This window comes from Nanorana parkeri, unplaced genomic scaffold (genome assembly GCF_000935625.1).
Source record: "Nanorana parkeri isolate BGI_ZX_2015 unplaced genomic scaffold, ASM93562v1 scaffold154, whole genome shotgun sequence".
Taxonomy (NCBI): domain Eukaryota; kingdom Metazoa; phylum Chordata; class Amphibia; order Anura; family Dicroglossidae; genus Nanorana; species Nanorana parkeri.
The window spans coordinates 1,825,566-1,837,685 of NW_017306422.1; positions in this window are offsets into that span (position 1 = coordinate 1,825,566).

Genomic DNA, 12,120 nt, shown 5'->3' on the forward strand with positions numbered 1-12,120 from the left:
AATTTAAAAAAACCTATGCTGCTGCCAAAACAGCTGCTGACAAGCCTGAAGTACTCCCATCATAACTTAATACAACTTTTAAGCTGCAGGGATTGTAGTCCACATACAACCCCAATTCCAAAAAAGTTAGGACGCTGTGTAAAATCTACATAAAAACAGAATACAATGATTTGCAAATCTCACAAACCCAGATTTTATACACAATAGAAAATAGAAAACATATCAAATGTTTATACTGAGAAAATGGGCCATTTTAAGAAAAAAATAATGTAATATTGAAGTTGATGGCAGCAAAATGTCTCAAAAAAGTTGGGACACGGCCATGTTTACCACGGAGTAACATTCCCTCTTCCTATAACAACACTTTGTAAACATCTGGGAAATGAGGAGACCAGTTGCTGGAGTTTTGGGAGAGGAATGTTGTCCCATGCCATCCCATATAGGATTCCAACTGCTCAACAGTCCTTTTTTGTTATATCTTTTGTTTCAAGATGCACCAAATATTTACAATTGGTAAAAGGTCTGGACTGCAAGCAGGCCAGTTAAGCACCCGAACTCTTCTACTATGAAGCCATGCTATTGTCATAGATGTAGTATGCAGTTTAGCATTGTCCTGCTGTAATATGCAAGGCCTTCCCTGAAAAAGATGTCATCTGTATGGGAGCATATGCTGCTCTAAAACCTGGATATACCTTTCAGCATTGATGGTGCCTTTCCAGATGTGGAAGCTGCCCATTCCATACACACCAATGCACCCCCGCCAGAGATGCAGGCTTTTTAACTGAGCGCTGATAACAAGCCAGAAGGTCGCTCTCCTCTTTAGTCTGGAGGACGCGGCACCCATGGTTGCCAGAAAGAATGTCAAATTTCTTATTTTATTACAATTTTAATAACATTTATTATTAAAACCTAGGAAATAAAAATACATGTATTCAAATCTGCAACCAAATTAAAGCCCTATATTCCCACAAAAAAAGATAATTATTTCAGGTAAACTACAGTTGAAAGGTATATTATTGCAGAACAAATACATCTCCAAAGGAAATAAAATGCTCTGGGACTCGAGAGGGGTATAGGGAGATAAAGCTCAGGGACTAAAGTGGTCAAAGAAGAACTCCAGGAATTTTGTTATTAGCCCTTGCAGTGGGGCTACCCCTGCACTGTAAGGGTTAAGTGCTCATGTTCGTCTAGGTGCTAAAATAACAAGGTTATACCTGCCCAAAACTCTGTGCTAGTCAGCAGTCACAGTGCTCCCTCCAGCCTGTCTCCCCCTCCCTGCAGCATTGAAATATTCCTTACCATCCTCATGTCTATACACTGGGTATAGACGTTGATGGTTTACAGGACCTTAGACCGCTGAAGAGGAGGGGGAGAGACGGAAGGGCCGATCTAAGAAGAAGCCGGTTTAGAGCTTCGGGTGAGTATGACTTTTTTTTCTAATCTAGACTCAAATGAGCACTTAACCCTTGCAGTGTGGGGATAGCCCCACTGCAAGGGTTAATGACAACAATTCCTGGAGTTCTTCTTTAAAATATGACAAAGTACTTCCTAAGCATTTTAAGGTTATACAAAGGGAGAGCATAGCAGAAACTGACTTTGTCTCACTCTGTCTAGGTTGGGCATACACTCTTCGTCTTCTCTCTTTCCAGCCGTGTATGGCTAGATTAAAACTTCCGACAGAGCTTCACAGTGTGGGAGGGGGGAGAAGAATCACTCCTCTGACTCATTCTCTTGTGTGTGTGTGTGTGTGTGTGTGTGTAAATTGCAGACTGAACTGTGTAACAACAGGCATCCTCTGGCAGAAGGTAAGAGGCAACTGGAAAAAGCGGAGCCTAAAGGGTCAGCTGACCGTGAGAATGTATAATACTAATATGACTACAAGAAAGAATATTTCTAAATGTATTTTTGTAGACCTGACCATAATACTGTAAATAAAATATATACAAAGCCACTATACATTGCCTCATAACCACCTAATAAATTTTATAGACTGCATCTCTGGGGAGATTATTCCACTTGAGCTCCTGGGTCTGCACATCTGCTGTGACCATTATATCTGTTCGGATTGTATTTCTTTAAATTAAGGAAACAGAAAGGAGTTGGAGCACACAAAGGAACTCCCAAATCTGCCAGGTGGAAAAGAGTAAGGGAGGGATCTGGCTTTTTAGAATATCTTGGATGTACCAGGGGTTGACTCAGCCAACCAGGCTCCACCTAGTCCTAGACCTAAAATGTTTTGTGTCCAAGACTATTGCAATATAGCCTGCTCATAATAATGACTTTTAGCATACAGGTGCAGCGTTGTAAGAACATAACTATTCTCTAAATATATATTAAGCCTTATCAATTATAGTCAACTGTGGTCGACTGCTTGAACACGCTTAACTATCTCACTTCCGATGTGAGCAAATTTTGTAAATGTCTTGTATCTCATGTTTTTGGGATAGTCATGCATGACTGAGCAATGTTAAAGAGGAACTTTACCCATATCTTCAAAACAACAAAAGACACCTTTAGAAATGTTTAGTAAGGACAATCCGTAAACAGATACTTCTAGATAATTGCCGGCTTTTTATTTTTTGCATAACTTATTTTTCTTTCTCATTCTTCTCACATTGGCCAATTTAACTAAGGGCAGATTAATCCATCTCCCTTTACTTCCTGGAACTCTGGCACATGTGACTAGGACATGCACATCATCTCAGGGAAGGAAATGCCTTTCCCTGAAATCTCATGAGATTACAGAAGAGATTTCCCGGCAATGCTCTGCTGATGTAATCTTCCCAGGATGCAATGCTTGGGCAAAATTACATAATTTGTGCCAAGGTGGACCAGAAAGTGGGAAAAAAAATGTAAGTAAAATAAAAATGTGTGTTTAGGTCATGAATGTAAGATGATTTCATATCAGCATGCAGAACTGTATGCTGATGGGATTTTTAGTCAAAGGGGGTAAAGGTCCGCTTTAGGGCAAGTTCACACCATTTTCCGGACCAGATGTTGCATTTTGCTGCATTTTTACAGCGATTTTGCCATGATTTTGCTGCATTTTTTTTAGCTTAAAATGGTCTTACAGGTGCTTCCCAGTGCGTTTTTATGCGTTCCAGTGCATTCCAGACCACACCAAATAAGGCAAGCAGTATTCTTCTGGTCTGGTCTGGAACAGGCTGTGTGAACAGAGGCCAGACATAGCATAGGGATACATTAGGATGCATTTTGGGTCCGGAAACAATCAGGTCTGGTCTGGAGTTGATCCGGACATGGTGTGAATGGGCCCTTAAACTGGATGTGCCAGGGGTTTCCAGTAAACAGTTGTCTTATATTTTAATCCGTTGATAAATAAGAAACAGCTGATTATGTAGAACTGTGTTGAAGACCATAAGCTGTTTACCAGTAAAGTAGGCAATGTTTACATTTTTGTGGGTGTTTAATGTTTTTGTGGTAGTGTTTAAATGTTTTGAATGTGGATGACTAGATGATGCTTGTTCCATCTAGGGGGAACAGAAAGAGAAGGTTTATGCACATACTGTTCGACCAAGTTTTAATGGCCAGAGTGTTCTGGAATCTTGGGCATATTCTGCTGAACCAAGCCAGACTTCATTGCAACGAAGGAATAATGTATAGGCGAATATCCCTAGGCCTATTTCCTAGGATAGTGCTGGGTAGTAGAGTGACAGCAACCTGCAAATAATTACAACACTGCCATTTTGGCTACACACTAGAATGCTAGAATTCAGTGCCTTCCGATACCTCTCCTAGGGGGGTGCCGACACAAAGAATCCCTGCTCCACCTGTACAGGCAGTTGCGTTACAGTTGTCCAATTGGAAAGTGGCACTAAAAGAGGTATTTAAAGCCCACTATTGGTTTCTGTCTACAGCCACAGTGAAGACCTTACCAACTTAGGAAAGCCTTCATTGACAAAAACATCTAAAACCCTTGTGTAAGACCTTTGTTTAAAGTAATAGTAAAGTCTTAGTAAAACTAAATGATGTCTACACCTGTACTGAGCATCACTTTAAGTGGATGTTTCATTTATATGTCTGAACATAGTCTGGCAATCTAATAGTTTACATATTGCATAGTTTATTTTCTTCTGCAGGCTGTTTTTGTGAATTTTCCCTGATTGATTTAAATCTGTTGGGCATGCTGTGGGTTTGTGGTTAGATTACATCAACCAAAAATCCCAGCGGAGGGCCTGTGACTGACGACTTGTACGTCGCCAGCATCGGGGCTGTTTAAACAGACTCCCGGCGACTTTTGCCGCCGGGAGTCATCTTTGTCTGGTACAATCTTGAGGGATACTCTCTGACGTCCAACCTTTTTTTCTTGCCTTGTATAACATTTCATCAGTCAGATTAGGCAGGTGAACAAATTTGAGGAGCACACTGGGGGTCATTTGTAACACAACACCCACATCATCGGTGGTATCATGAAGTAAGTTTTACTTGTTTTTAATATGTGTGTAAATGTGTGAAAGGGGTCTGTTAAGTCAATCTTTGTGTGTATGTATGATACTGACCTAAATACATAGTCAGGATGTTTGTGGTCACTAGCTAGAAAGTCAGAGATCACAATGCATTTTTGTCTCACTGTGAGTTGTTAAGGCGAGATTTCACAGCAAAATAACAATACGAGCTTAATAATGTATACATCATGTAAAGAAGAAAAATAACCACTCCTTTACATGATCAAATAAAACGATATTCAAAATGAATTATTACACAGTGAAAAGCTGAGATTTCCAAGCCATGAAGAACCACTACACCAAGACAGCTGTGTTCTCACAAGAATATGGCAATACCGTATGTGATGATTGCTGATATAGAGAAAATCTATGGAAAAAGGGTGCCTGAGGTTATAGTGGTACACTGTGTGATAGTAATACGATGTATTGGTATAAATTATTTATTTTTAAAGTGCAGCATGGTTGGATATAAATTCCTTGTTTTAAAAAGTCAACTTCGTATAAATATATTGTATTTCTTATCTGTCCTCTAGAAAAAGAATTGATTTCAGTGTACACAATATAACTGCATAAATGGTCAGACTAAAAAAAACCTGTCAAAAGCAAGTTAAAAATGTAATGGGAAAAATTGTGAGCAGTACAAGCTGATAGCAATTATATAACTACACAAAACAACATAACTGTATCTATCCATGCGGAATTGACAGTTTTACCAGTCTTGTTTCAGGATGCCCCACTGGTATTCATAAGAAATACTGTAAATAGCAAACATTCTACACAATAACAATCCTGTCAGGACTGATGAAAGTGGCAAATTCAGTCCTTTAAAACAAACCTGTGACAGTAAAAACACAGTATCTGCCACTGCTGGCTGGTTTTTTAAAAGTGCTAGCTCTGGGGCTTGTCACCCTGGTACAGATTTCACTACCTAGTTAGTCATTGATCAGGATGGATTCCAACTGGTAACATTTTCACTTTAGCTTCCTTCATCTCTCCTTTCCTCATTGGCTAGACATATTTTTTTTCTACTGACATCCCTCAGGGCCCCTTCACACCACATCATCTCCAGACCAGACCAGATGCTATTTCTGGCCTCTGTTCACACCAGTGCAATCCGTTCCAGACCAGATCAGAAAAATACTACATGTCTCATTTTGTCTGGTCTGGAATGCACTGGAAATGCGGGCAGGTTCACACCATTTTCCAGACCAGATCTGGTCCGGTAAATGGTGTGAACCTACCCTTAAGTAATAGAAAAATAAATAGTTCCAACCACTTGTAAAAAAAAGGGGGGTTTTCCAGTCTGAGTTTTCACAGCTGCTATCTAGGGATTTCTCGAGAGCTGAGGAGTGAGCGAGGGAGCAATAAAGGCTTTGTAATAGCCAACATGGACAGATACTGTTAGACAGGATAGAAAAAGGTATGGTATAGTTTAGAGCAGTGGTTCTTAACCTGTGTAACCTCGGGACCCACATTTGTCTTCGGTCATTCATTCGCGACCCAAGTTGCACTGCAATGTTCCATGTTGCGATACTGCTCTTTCTGGTGCAGGCGATCGAACTGTGGGTGGGAGGTGCGTTTGGGCTGCCATTACAGAAACTGGAGTGGATCCTCAACCTGGGGTCCAGTGTGGGCTACTGTGCTGTGATGGAGCTCCTTCCATATGTGTATTCCTTGTAAAGCTCCCGTGCGCACCCGTAGAAGTGCCCGGGAGCCAGAATCTGATGAGCTGTAAGCAATGCACGTATGGATGGAGCTCCCTCGCGGCCAAAGCCCCACCTCAAGTCGACACTCGTTATCGGGCATCATATTTATGAATGGCTGCTCAGTGCGTGAACTGACAGTGCTTCTCTAGGGGGAGACTGAGGATCCTCTCACCTAGAAAAGTGGAAGGCATGTGGCGACCCACTGGACATGGGGTCACGCCCCACGTTTGGGTCACGACCCACCAGTTGAGGACCAAGGATTTAGAGTACTTTCGGATCTGTCATGTTTTTCAAGCACTACAAAATCATGTATCTTGTTATGACACACACACACACACACACACACTTGCAAATGAGGCCTTGTTCACACCTAGACGCTTCAACGCGGGTTTTTTTTTGCAAAGCACACTGGGATTTAAAATGGAGTCATCACCGCTCAATATGATGGAGACAGACGGTTTTATCAATTTAATTCGGGAACAGGTATATCTTTATGACCCTCATCAACCACAATATAAAAATAAAAACATATCGGGAGGACAGCGTGGTATCACATTGCATCCCACATCTGAAAGTAATAATTTAATTTCAGAAGGGCAAACTTCGATAAGTTGCGCAAACTAGTGGGGGAAATAAAATGGGATAACTCATTTATCAACCTAAACACAGATCAGATGTGGGACTGCTTCAGGAACACATTACATATTGCCATTTCAAAGTGTATACCATTGGGTAACAAAAACAAAAGATCAAAGACTAAACCGATATGGCTAAATAAAACTGTAAAACTACATGTTAAGGCAAAGAGAATGGCATTTATAAAATATAAGATGGAAGGGACGGCATTGGCGTTCCTTAAATACAAGGAATGTAACAAAAAATACATTACAAAGACTAGAGGCCACCACCTAAAGTTGGTGGAGAAAAAATCCAGCACAATGGGCGAATAGGCTTCTTTACAGTAAAAGCGCTTAAGGGGGTTCTAAACCCTCCATTTTTTTTGCTTATATCTACTGCTAGCATGCAGTAGATATAGGCAAGAAGTGTAAAAAAAACCCGCTTAAAATCATTTTAAACTTACCTCGTTATCGCCGCTCGCTCCCGCGCCGAGAATACTATGTAACTATATAATGATCCATCACCAAGACAATGCAGCAGGTAACACAGCAGCAAACACTCTTATCTGTGGGAAACAGGAGCAGGAAATTATGTAAAAAGGGAACAGAAATTATGTAAAAAGGGTATGTATCATCGTACAAAAACACACGTAAAATGCGCAGAAAACGCAGACACCCACATGTGAATAAGACCTGAAAGAAGATAAAGTGCAATATTTAGCCCTAATTCACACCTGAGTGACACAAAATAAGTGTTTTTTCAGAGTGTTTTTGTGCAGCACGTTTTTGCGTTTGTCGCATTTTGAGGCACGACTACGGGCGTTTTTGCCATTTTACCACACAGACTTTGCAGCTGCTATATTGGGAGATATCCATTGGAAAACGGTCCTTGATGTGACATCAATTCTTGTTTCCTGCTTCTGTGGAGAATGTTCCTGGAATTTTGGATACTTCTGCACAGCGAATATGATCGATTTATGTCGAGTGTATCTGGCCATTTTAAAATTTGTTATATCCCGGGCACAAAGCAACCCCAGTCAACAATGAAACCAACCAGTGAGCTACTAATCCTAGTCAGCAAACACTGCAATCAGAAAGTTAACTCAATCCACCTCAAACTTCATATAATCCACTTCATCTAGACAGCATGCAACAAGTTTACTAGTAGAATGCTTCCTGAAATCTGGGCTCTGTAACGTCATCTCTCATACTGTCTCCTCCTGTTGTTGTGTTAATCATATTTAGACTTCTAACGCTGGTTTGAATCAGACTGATGACTCTTAATACTGGCATTTTTTTTACATTAGGTTTTTTTTTTGTAAGTAACAGGCAGAAAATAGCTCTCCTACATTCTCAAATGCAGCTGCACAAGCATTTGATGCCTGAAAAGATAAGGTTAAGTTTAAAAAAAACAAAAAAACTCTAAGGTTAATAAATGTTAGTTACACCCCCTGGCTGTCCCTTTTGGTAAAGGTTTGTATACATACTGAACACAAGGTGCCGGCTGCTTTGACTTCATCAGATGTTTCTTAAAGTGAACCTGCAAGGTTATAAAAATAAGGAATCTGTAAGTATCTCCAAGGGGAGAGGTAGTAAACTCACCTTTCTCCCACACTTTCTTCAAAATGTTACACTTCTGGGAGTTTCAGATGCCTGTGTCCCTTAAAACACCGTAGATTCTTCCTTTGACCTAGAGAGGGTAGGGGGTTCAGGAAGGAACATCATACAGAAGGGAACACAGGCATGGACCACAGGAGATGTAAGTATACTACCTCTTCTCTTGCAGGGAGCTTCTCTTACAGGGTTGCTTTATTGGGTTAAACCAGAGTCGACAGACAAACCCAAAATTAAGTCTGAAAAGTGGGCAGAGAATCCAGCCTGGAGATGGAGGTGCAGAAAAGATTTTAAGAGCCATACACCCCTTAAAGGAAAAGTATTGGGAGAGTAAAATGTGCTCTTCCTTATACTTAGAGCCGGTGTATCACATGCGGGCACTATATACTAAGAGCTGAGCGAACACTAACCACTGATCCCTCAGCTAACCTTCTTCTCCCTGCAGTAAATGTACTCCTTTGACCCAAAAGAGGACTAAAGCCACAAAAAAAGGGTTGGCTTTAGTTTTTTTTTAAATACAGAGTTATTTTTTTTGAACAATAATGTTTTTTGCAGCTTTACAGTTGCTCAGTCATCGAGCACTCATAGAGCTAGAAACAGCTTTACAAGGTTTACCACTATATAGAAATACAAGAAAAAGCTCACCACTCAGGATCATATAGCTGTGTCTGTCCAAACAGGTGCACAGCCATACACTTCTCAGTGCAGTGGTGAACATAGTCAACAATAGGCCCCTGTACAATAACAATGTTTGGGCCCCTGTTTCGACTGCTGCTCAAGCACAAACATTTTTTTAGTTTATAGATCAGATGGTAATATAGTGAACACCACCTTGACTTGCAGTGAAAATGGTGCCAAGAGGAAATAGAAGAAGACTTTTGCATGTCTCAGTGTCGGTCAGACAGGAAATGAAGGATTTGCTTTCTTCTCAACTCTTCTAGGGTACTAGAACCTGCCCTGTCCTAGAAGTGATCAGTTTGTAGGTCTATATGACACCAGTATGGGTTCTAGAACACGCTCAACCTACATCTAGGGCCCCTGTGCAGCCACACAGTCTGTATAAATAGTTTATCCACCTCTGTCTGAGACAAATTGGAACTATTATAGGATAGAACTCCAGAATAATAGGTTCATTGAAGATGGAGAACTGAACAGAACTTACATGTATCAAACATATGTGTCCTTACTCATAGTAAATACTCTTGGAATCAAGAGGCACCTGTAATGACTAAGGACCCAAGGTCTTTAAGCGCATGAGCAGTTGTTTGTTCTGATATTTTTACATTACTTTACAAATTTGTAACCGATTCTAATCACACCCTTCTCCTCAGTATGCTGACCTGTTTCAAATCTAATTTGATCTAGATTGGAACTCCATGGAATCTCTATTAGTAAACAATACCTTAACCAAAATCATTAAAAATTCAGCATTACATAAAATGAACATTTTATATAAATATACATAATTCTAAACAAAGCTGTGAAAAATGTATTACTCACAAGGATTCCATTTGCTTTCTTTCTTATGTCTCTTTGCTTTTTTCAGACAGCAGGGAATATCCGTGTGAGGTCTGTCATATCACAGAGCTTCTGTTGTTAAGCATGGAGGGTAGTTTCTTTATATGGAATAAAGTTGACTGGCTGTATTTCCCATTCAGTTGTACAGATAGGTTGCTTGGTCTTAATGGAAATGTAGGCCAGCACCATCCATGTCTTTATTCCTTCTTATGATATTAATAGATGTGATAATTAATAGAGGTATGCCATGTAATTTTTTCATCATGTAGGCCCGACAGTTGTCTTCTATCCGTTTGTTTATGGTGTAAAACCAGAAATGCACTTTTAGGAGATAGCCTCTGCTTGAAAAATGTAGACACCTCCATGTAGTATGCGGCGTTGGTTGAAAAGTGGAGACACCTCCACGTAGTATGCGGCGCTGCTAAGCAAAGAGTTTTTCTCTGTATACCTGCTTTGGGGAATGTACTATATCAGAACCAAAGAGCTCTGACAGGCTTCATTCTGGACTGGAAATTCCGCTATCCCCAAAGAGTAGGTGGATTTACACACTGGATCCTGTTGCCAGAAAGCAGCCAGTTTCCAGCAGATTTCCAAAGGTAGATCTCCAACATGCGTGTTCGTTAAAAAGCAAAACAGTGGTCACAAAGAAAATTTGTAGGTGATGTTGGTAAAGAGGCCATGCAGCACTTTTTGGAAGCATTCCCACTGTGTTTACAGTGTCAACTACGGCTTGTATTACAAACGCAAATGGCTGCAGTTTTGACAACTTCTGTTTGAGATAATGTACTTGGAATTTCAATCCCCAAATGGCAGATGGCTCCAGATTATTTGGTTTTTATCTCTGTTCTTGCAGCTAACACAACAATACTTTCAGATGTAGTTAGAAGCTTACTGGTGCTCACTTTTCAATGAGAAATGCAAAATTCCCGCACATGCAAACAGGTATTAGGAAATTTGCATCTGTAAACAGTTCTGTGCAGCGTGCAGGTCAATGGCTGGATTAAAAATAGTGCGATATTAGTTGTAGGAATAAAACGGAGTTTTAGAGCAATGTAAGACATCAAAGCATCTCAAACAGCTGTACTTTGTCCTGCTTTATGGCCTCCTTTGGAATACGGCTTCTGCAAAAATGCTTAATCGAATAAGCACAATATGCTTCACTGATAAGCACATAGTATATTGTTTTCCATATAGTTTTACTGAACACATAACTAAACAAAATTGATTGTGGTCTTTGAAATGCAGGTGTCTCCCTTCAGGTTTATCTTGCTTGATTCAGGCCCAGAGATGCCATGTGCTGCACATCCCTGCACAGTATGGTTCAGCAGTAGTATGTCTCCTCACAGACAATTTCCTTTCACGTAAACAGATGTAGAGGGCCAGGCAGCATGCTTTCCTTTATTAGAAGCACCACCAGCAGTATCATGCAGGTGGTAAAAAAAAGACAAGCTCCAGGGCTGTATTTGTTGTTTGCCTTTTCATTGTATTCCATTGGTCTGTTGCAAATGCTTAGCCCACAGATGTACTTGAGCCAGTCCAATGTTTCCCACTTATTTGGCATAACATATAAGATCCTTTCATGTTTTCGGATTCGATTTCCAAGCCAAAGCAATCGCAGCATGCAGAGTTGTCGCCTGTTGATGTTATTGAAATGTTAATCGATGGCCATTTACTGCTGGATGCATGTAAGAAATGCATACTTTTCCCTCCTCTCCAATTACTTCCTAGGAGCACGAAACGTATGAAGCACGCTGGTCTGTCTTCTGTTTCCTGATCTCCTGATACTGTGTCAGAGGAAGGTGGGGCCACACATTTCTGGTCTTCAGTTGTTTCCATGCCACACAGAAAGGGAAGGATGACCTGAACAGCAGAAGAAGGGGTTACATGGGGAAAGTGCAGAGAAAGGAAGCAGTGAGGAGGAAGCTGAAATAGAGAGGAAATCAGGTGGCAATAGCTAAAAAAAAAGGGTGAATAGCAGCACTTCCATTTTGCAGTGCTGCTTCTACATAAGCTAGCATTGCAGCACCCAGAAAATGGCTAGAAGTTGAAAACACTGTAAATGAGTTATTTTTAGGCTGGAGAGCAGAGACGGTAGGACTGCAGAGTAGGCAGAGAGGGAGTAATGGAGTGAAAGAGCTGAGCTGGAAGGGGAGGAGTGGCTTTACCATAGAGAAGGAGGAACACAAGGGAGGGGCTGCACTA